Genomic DNA, 9288 nt, shown 5'->3' with positions numbered 1-9288 from the left:
TGGCAGGATGCTGTGGCTCATGCCTATAATCCCAGCACTTTGGGAAGTTGAGGTGGGAGAATCACTTGAGGCCAGGAGTTTGAAACCAGCTTGGGCAACAAAGCGAGACCCCTGTCTCTACAAAAAATGAGAAAAGTAGTCAGGTGTGGTGATGTGTGCCTGTAGTCTCTAAGCTACTTGGGAGGCTGAGGTGGGAGGATTGCTTGAGACCAGGAGGTTGAGGCTGCAGTGAGATATGATTGCACTATTATACTCCAGCCCAGGCAACAGAGTGATACTGTCTCTTAAAAAAAGTATATGTTTTAATCTTCATAATACTCTGTTATGGACTGAATTTTGTCTCCCTTAAATTCGTATGTTGAAGCCCTAACCCCTAGTGTGACTGTGTTTGGAGTTAGGGCCTTTGAAGAGGCAATTAAGGTAAAAAACAGTCGTATAGGTACACCCTAGTCCATTATGACTGGTGGCATAAAACAAGAACAGAAAGAGACACACACACAGAGGGCAGGCCATGAGGACACAGCAAGAAGGTGGCTGTCTGCAAGCCCAAGAGAGAGACCACAGGAGCAACCAAACCTGCTGCCACCTTGATCTTGGACTTCCTGCCTCCTGAATGGTGAGAAAATAAGTATCAGTTGTTTAAGCCACCCAGTCTGTAGCATTCTGCTATGGCAATCCTAGCAAATTAATACTCATCTTTTCAAGAAAGGAAATAGGATCTTGACTTCTCAGATAAAATAGGACATAGTTCAGAGAGGTGAAGACATTTTCCCAAGGTCCCACAGATGGGAAGTGGTGATGACAGAATTCAAACCCAGGTCTGTCTACACTAAAGCTCTGAGCCTTCCCACTGCACTCTCCTTTGATCTAGTTCTGGCACTGGCACAGAAGAAGTCCTGGGTAAATGCCATGAGGGCAGGGATGAGGTCTAATTTGCCTACTATTGTGTCTCCATGGCCAGCCACAGTCCCTGTCAGCACTTGAATGTTTGTTGGATGAATATCTTTGCCTCAAAGAGCTTTATGATTTGGGTTAGATAAGAAACCAAGCAAGTATTAACCTCTATTAACCTCTAAACTGTTTTGGTGGAAGTTCTTAGAATAATAATTCACAGAAGAGAAAGTTCTGGGTGGACTGGAACAACAAAAGAAAATTTTAGAAGGTAGACAGGACTCTGCCTGGACCTCAGTTCTCAGGACACCAGGACAAATGGTCGTTACCATTTACCATCCATGTCCAATGGATTATTTATTTACTTTTATATCATAAGTCATCCTGTGAATACTTTACAGAAGTGAGAATAAAAGTATAGTGAAAAATAACTACTAAAAATTTTCATGAGAATGCAAATGTAGCGGACCTCTTTGTATCAAGTAAATTTTGAGGCACAAACATAATTAAAAATGAAACACCGCAGTCACGTGCCCTTTTTTTTTGACACAGAGTTTCATTCTTGTTGTCCAGGCTGGAGTGCAATGGTGCAATTTCAGCTCACTGCAACCTCCACCTCCTGGGTTCAAGTGATTCTCCTGCCTCAGCCTCCCAAGTAGCTGGGAATACAGACATGTGCCATAACGCCTGGCTAATTTTTTTTTTTTTTTTTGTATTTTTAGCACAGATAGTTTCACCATGTTGGTCAGGCTGGTCTCGAACTCCTGACATCAGGTGATCCACCCACGTCGGCCTCCCAAAGTGCTGGGATCACAGACATGAGCCACTGCACCCAGCGCACATGTCCTTTTAACAAAAGGAGATGGTCCAGGTTCTTGTCACAAATTATTGCATGATGAAGTCCTTTCTGTTGATTTACAGGGCAAAAATGCTGTATTTCCTTTTTGTTCTTAAAAAGACATTTTTTGGCCGGGCACCGTGGCTCACGCCTGTAATCCCAGCACTTTGGGGGGCCGAGGCGGGCAGATCACGAGGTCAGGAGATCGAGACTATCCTGGCTAACACAGTGAAACCCCGTCTCTACTAAAAATATGAAAAATTAGCTGGGCATGGTGGCGGGCGCCTGTAGTCCCAGCTACTTGGGAGGCTGAGGCAGGAGAATGGCGTGAACCTGGGAGATGGAGCTTGCAGTGAGCTGAGATTGCGCCACTGCACTCCAGCCTGGGCAACACAGCCAGACTCCATCTCAAAAAAAAAAAAAAAAAGACATTGTTCACACATTGATTCTTAAGTTTGAGGACACTCACTTAGGATGGTGTCATCTGAGGCCTGATAGCCTGAGATTTCACTTTAAGGATATATTTTACCATCATTATTCCTGTCTACAGTGCCATTCTCTCTTTTCATTTCATTTTCTGGTTCATCTAATAATTTGGAATGTCTTCTTCTGTCCATTTTATTTTCTTTGCCTTTATGGGTGGAAAATGAAAAATTCTGATTTGTCAAGTGTGTTTAATGAAAGCAAAAAGCAGCCTACAAAGATGGTGTCTCCTGCCTTCTTTTGTACTTTCTTGAGAGATGATGTCATTCTTTGGGTAATAAGAAAATGAAAAGAACAGTTTGGAGATTCCTCAAAAAAACTAAAAATTGAGTTACCAGATAATCCAGCAATCCCACTGCTGGGTATAAACCCAAAATATAGGAACTCAATACATCAAAGAGGTGTCCTCACTCCTATGTTTGTTGCAGTACCATTTGCAGTAGCTAAGATTTGGAAGCAACCTGTGTCCATCAACAGATGAATGTATAATGAAAATGTGATACATGTGCACAATGGAGTGCCATGCAGCCATCAAAAGAATGAGAGCCAGTCATTTGCGACAACATGGATGGAATTGGAAATCATTATGTTAAGTGAAATAAGCCAAGCACAGAAAGACAAACATCAAATGGTCTTACTTATCTGTGGGAACTAAAAATCAAATCAATTGAACTCATGGACATAGAGAGTAGAAGGATGTTTACCAGAGGCTGGGAAGGGTAATTGGGAGGGAGGTGTGGATGGTTCATGGATACAAAACAGTTAGAAAGAATGAATAAGACCTATTATTTGATAGCATAATAGGGTGACTATAGTCAATAGTGACTTCATTGTATATTTGAAAATAAAGAATGTAATTGGATTATTTGTAACTCAAAGGATAAATGCTTGAGTGGATGGATAACCCATTCTTCATGACGTGCTTATTTCGCATTGCATGCCTGTATCAAAACATCTCATGTACCTCATAAATATATACACTTAGTAGGTACTCACAAAAAATTTAAAAAACAATTTAAAATTTTTTTTAAAAAGGAAGGATGATGATTTGCTTCACTATTGCACCATCCTTCTAGGCAGTTCCATCATTCTTCCATTTAAAAATTGTTTTCAGGCTGAGTGTGGTGGCTCATGCCTGTAATCCCAGCACTTTGGGAGGCCAAGACGGGTGGATCACAATGTCAGGAGATCGAGACCATCCCTTCTCTACTAAAAAAAAAAAAAAATTCAAAAATATGAAAAATTAGCCAGGCATGGTGGCACACGCCTGTAGTCCCAGCTACCTGGGAGGCTGAGGCAGGAAAAATTCCTTGAACCTGGGAGGCGGAGGTTGCAGTGAGCCTAGATCATGCCACTGCACTCCAGCCTGGATGACAGAGTGAGACTCTGTCTCAAAAAAAAAAAAATTATTTTCATCATTTTTGGCATGGTTGGGAGCAATTGTTATTTACCAGTTGGGTTACTTATCAGTTGTTCCCAACTATGCCAAAAATGATGAAAATAATTTTTAAATGGAAGAATGATGGAATTGTCAGGATAATAATAATGGAATAACAATAATTTCCAGGATAATAAAATAGTAAAGTATCTCAAGATATAAGAAAAATAAGATCACCTAGATCCTGTAATGCCTCTTACACACATTGCCCTTAGATAAAAAGGATCCCAGTGGACCCATATGGTAATTGCAAAATAAAATACGTTTTATTTAATTAAAAATATGTAAATTCTCTCTGTTCTTTGGAAGACCTCTAAGAAGAAAAGGCATAAAACATCAATCTTTATAAAGCGTTAGAGCTTACAAAAAGAAACATAATAGGGAATTGGGAACCATGGGTGAGGATAGACAGGCACTCCCGCTATTGGAGGCAGGATTGGCAAACAAGCACAACAGGGAGAGGCAATACAGGTGTGGGAGTCAGTGAGTAAATCAGATTCACCACTGCTGATGCTTTGTTGGGGAGAGAGGCATCAGGTTGGAGGACCAATGATGGCCGCCCATCAATTTGAGCCACGTGGATGCTCTTCTGCAGGCAAGAAGCAGTGAGTCTGGAGGGTTTTGGGCAGGGTGGCATGAGGCATGCAAACATTTTCTTGGCTGTTTGTCTTGTTCTTACTAGGATTGTGGAGCTTTATTCCCAAGGAAAAAATATTGCTTTTAACATGTAATAAAAACCATACATAAGAATCTTCTTTTGTAGTTGCTGTCCATAAGTTTAGTGTCTTTATTTGAAAAATCCTCATAGAAAATTGTTTGGTTTAGCTCTCAGCAGCCTGCTCCTAAGCTCTGAGGAAGCTTGCCTTCTTTTGAGCTACCTGATCTTTCTTCTGAGTGAGGGACATTTTGGGATGGTTCCACCTCTTCTTTTTAACTTCTTTCTTGGGCTTCTTTTCGTAGACTGGATTCTCTCGTATAGCAGCATGAGCTTTCTTTTTTTTTTTTTTTTTTTTTTTTGAGACGGAGTCTCGCTCTGTCACCCAGGCTGGAGTGCAGTGGCGCGATCTCGGCTCACTGCAAGCTCCGCCTCCCGGGTTCACGCCATTCTCCTGCCTCAGCGTCTCCGAGTAGCTGGGACTACAGGCGCCCGCCACCACGCCCGGCTAATTTTTTGTATTTTTAGTAGAGACGGGGTTTCACCGTGGTCTCGATCTCCTGACCTCGTGATCCGCCCGCCTCAGCCTCCCAAAGTGCTGGGATTACGAGCGTGAGCCACCGTGCCCGGCAGCAGCATGAGCTTTCTTATACATCTCCTCCATCGTGTCTGGAGTTACGCTGTTTTTTATATATTGAGAGAACTGTTTCTTGTAAGCATCTTCATCTTGTTTCATTAAGTAGCACATGTAATCTGCAACATTCTGGCCCACGATGTGCTTCTGGTGTACTTCTGCATTGCTTTCAGAATCATAAACAGGGAATCGTTTGGTACTGTGAGGGATAGACAAGCTTCCATCCACAGCTCCCTTCAGGGTGCCAAAAACTTTATTGCCAGTGATGGTTCTGGCAAGGCCTGCATCCAAACAGCAGGTAAAGGCACCTGGCTGACCATCAATGCTTTCCACATTGTATTCATCGCCAGTCACCTCTATTTGGCCATCATAGATCTTGTCCATGCCAAACCTATTGAGAAGACTGCAGGCCAGCAGCAGGCCAGTACAATACGCTGCAGCATAATTTGTTAGGCCAACCTTCACATCATATTTTGGCAGTTTGCGTGCATATGCCGCGCAGACTATAATTTCCCCCTCTATGCGGGCATAAGCAATCTGATAAATGATATCTCTGTTTGTTACATGAACTATCATCCTGTATTTGGGTGTGCTGTATTTATTTTTATCCCGTATCACCAAGGATTTCTGAGAATAGTAATCAATTTTACCCTCTTGGCGTCTTCTAAATTTCACTTGCTATCTCTTAAAGTAGGCCTTATTCTTAACAACTTTAACAAACCCCATCCTGTGGAACAGAGACCCGAATCCATGGCTCGACAGAGACCTGCAGGCCCAGCAGCGCTAGGGGGCAAAACGGGCAAGAATCTTAACATTGAATTCAGATCATTGTGTATTTATTTTCAAGTACTTCAGTAGGGACTACATTCATTAACACGAATTAAAACCCACATGCTGTTTTCAAAGCCTATTAAAACTATATTCCTATTAACAAATAAGCTATTTAGTTCAACTCTGTTTCATTGGAAGTTTACACTAACTCCCGAGGTCTTGAATGTTTTAGGTGCCACACTGGCTTGCCATTAGGGGTCGTGACGAAAAATACCAGACGACTCAGTCTGGGAAGGGGAAGTTGAAGAGTGAACATGATCATAATCTCTAAAATGGTAAGAGCAGTGGAGAAAGTGGACATACATTTATTTTTCAAATTCTGGAGGAGTTTCATAGGGAAGAAGCTTATGGAACCATTATCCCAAGAGGTGGTAGTGCCTGCAAAAGTAATTTCAAAGATTAAGATACTTGCAGAGATGACAGTTATAATTGGCTATTAGAGAAAATGGAGTGCTTTGGGTGGCACACTCCAGAGGCTGCTGTCAGGGCTGTACATTTCCAGCTGCAGAGGCAGAGAATCATACCTAGCATGGCCCTTCTCATATCCTTGGGAGGCAGCTTGCTCCAAGAGATGCATCTTGCTTTCAGAACACATTCCCATTGACTTTTTTTTTTTAAACACAAAACAATCATTTATTGTTGACTGGGCTCAGGAGGTGGTTCTCACTGGGGGTCTCTTGTGAGGTTGCAATAAGACATTGATGGGAGGTGCAGTCATCTCAAAGGCTGTCTGTTGATGCTGTTTGCTAGGACCTCCACTGGGGCTGAGGACTAGAATGAATATACTCAGCCTCTCCATTGTTGCCTGGGTTTCTTCACAACATGGCAGCAGGGATTGAAGAGCAAGCGTCCCAAGAGAGAGCCAGGCTAAAGTACCTTTCATAGTTTAGCCTTGGAACACATGCAGTGCCACTTGTGCTGTTTTCTGTTGTCTTCCTTAGAAATGTGTCCCTAAGTTCAGCCCGTATTCAAGACGAGGGGAATAGACTTTACCTCTTGAGGGTTGACCCATCAACTTGAAAAAAAAAAACCTGGTTGTTGTTTTATCACTGTCACACATTGATAATAATTATACCTAACATTCCACCCATTCAGTGAGTCAAGCATTCAGTCATTTAGCAAATACTTATTGCTAGGCATTTTGTCCATACTTACATCTGAATAGGGCTTCACAGTTTCCAGAGAAACTTCGTAATCAGCATTTGACTTGGTGTTCTCAACAACCATGCATGAAAGGCTAGGTGTGTTTAATTACTTCCATTTCTCAGATAAGGCAGTAAGAGGCTGGGAAACTCATCCAAAGTCTCTGAGCTGGTGCCTGGTCCAGAGGTCATTCAAACCCAAGTCTGTCCTGGAAGGGCATTCTTTCCACTCACCACCCAGGACACCATCTTCCTCTCTCTCTCAAAATATCCAAGACTGGAGAGGATAGACAGCCAGATAGACTTGCTCTGAGGTACTATGGCTTTTGCATGGGGTGGCCACATTTGAGGTATTTGAGGCATTTGAGGGTGAAAGGCAGCGCTATTAATAATGACCCTGGGGTGACAGGCACGAACCAGGCATACTGGACATAGAGTCACTTCACCCACAAATGCTCAAATAACTGGAACCCAAGTGTCTTGTGCTTTTCTGCCAAATCATGCCTTATTTTTTTAAACTTCCTACCTCTTTAAGCAAAACCAACAAATGCTATCAATGCCACAAGGATATGAGTGACCCATAGCTCCCCAGGAGAAGGCACGAGGGCATCTATGTGCTCACATGAAATTGCTTGGCCAGCTCCTGGAACCTGCTCCATTCCATGTGAACTGAAGGGGTCTGGGGTGTGAGTTTGGGGTTGCTGGGCAGAGGCCTGCAAGGAGATGGTCCAGCCACCCCAGGCGTCCCATTTCCCTCTCCTGCTGCATCATTTGTTGGGGAGGCAGGAAGACCACATTCTGGAGGGAGTGGCACTGGGGAGCCGTGGAGTGAATATTGGGCATGGGTGTAGCCCTTGCTGGGCAGAAATGGCTGGGCCTTTGTACCCCACCCACCTCGGTCAATGTGTGCTGGGTTTCCCAGGAAGGATGCAGCCTCCAGTGACACAGACCTCTCTAGTCGAGGCAGATCTCGAAGGAACTGAGAGCTAGCAGCTTTGTGCTGATCATGCTTCCCACAGCCAGGCCCTAAGGCTTTCCTTCAAGGGGGACCTGGATGGAGCATCTCATGCCCCCTCAGGCAGTAGAAAGAACCAGAAAATAGAAAGAAAATGTCTATTTAAAATTAGATATGGTCTCCGAATTTAAGGGACCCAGATCTGGTATAGATTCTACCACTTGTTAGTTCGCGTGACCCTGGACGTGTCCTTTTCCCTTCCTGGAACTCACTGTCCTCATCTGTAAAAGTGAGAGAGCTGAATTAGTGTTAGAGTTGGCCTGGCTCCACCCTGCTGTTTTGTAGTAATGAAGTCATTTAATACCTGGGCTGGGGAGACTTCTCTCTCTGTTAGAGTGGGTTGGAGCAAGCCTTTCTGCTCTTGGTTGGGAATATTTGTTACAGGCTATTCAAAGTAAACTAGAATACTCCCCAGAGAATAACATTTTAAATGGAACTGCAGAAAAATCTATTGTGACTGGTAAGTGGCTAAAGAAGAGAAAATCCCTAGGGAGTGATTGGATGCCACTTGTCACACTTGGAAAAGATTTAACCTATCCATTAGTGGGAAAGAGTGTGTAGAGTTGTGGCTAATAACTGCATTGTGCCGCACTTAGCATTTATGAGGAACAAATTGTGTTTTTCCTGTTGTTTGGATTTTACTTCCTTCCTGAAAACCCTTCACCAGCCTCCTCTTGTCTTGTAAGCATCGACTTCAAATGGCACATTGGATGTGAAAGGTTTTTAGAAACTAATGAATTATCTGTAGCTTTCCATTACTCTTATCTCCTGTTCCAAGGTAATTAAAAGATGGCTGTGCCATTGAGTAATTTCAAGCGTGTTGTCCAGTTATCTAATCTGCAGTATTTATCTTCTCTGCATTGCTGAATACCGTCTTCTCTCCTGGTCAAAGAAATCTTGGAGGCTTCACTTTGGTAGATTGCTGACACCAGGGATGGCAGGTTGCCCCGGCCCCGTGAGTCCTCTGGGCAGTCAGGTGTCAGCAGGGTGGAGTGGGAGCTTCAGTGACAGGTTGGCATCTTAGAACATTCCACCCCCTGACTCCTTGCAGAATGGGTGGGACATAGAGCGAAAGCCAGGGACTTGGGGAGGCAGGAGTCTCTGCAGCTCGCAGACGCGAGTTCTGTGTTCTTGTCATCCGCTGGAGAGAGATTCAGGGAGCCATCATTTCTGCCAGGTCGAGGGGCCCAGATGCAGCCCCTTTGGGCAGCGGGGCCAACTCTGTGCTGCTAGTCTTCGGTGGTGAGGAGGGGACAGGGAGCCAAAGTTGGGGGGCTTGTGCAGTTGGCAATGGTCATTTGTGGGCTACAGTTGAAGCAGCCCCTGAAGGGGCAGAGTTTTCTAGAGGTGACTTCCAAGGT

The 9288-nt window shown here is 43.8% G+C and overlaps 1 pseudogene; it reads right to left on the bottom strand.

Annotated features, from left to right (window-relative positions):
- Positions 1-4471: 4471 nt before the first annotated feature.
- Positions 4472-5674, bottom strand: LOC129491455 (large ribosomal subunit protein uL18-like; annotated as a pseudogene).
- Positions 5675-9288: the final 3614 nt, after the last annotated feature.

Source organism: Symphalangus syndactylus, chromosome 10, assembly GCF_028878055.3.
Source record: "Symphalangus syndactylus isolate Jambi chromosome 10, NHGRI_mSymSyn1-v2.1_pri, whole genome shotgun sequence".
NCBI lineage: Eukaryota > Metazoa > Chordata > Mammalia > Primates > Hylobatidae > Symphalangus > Symphalangus syndactylus.
Note: the sequence above shows the minus strand (reverse complement) of the source record. Positions and strands in the feature narration are given on the sequence as shown.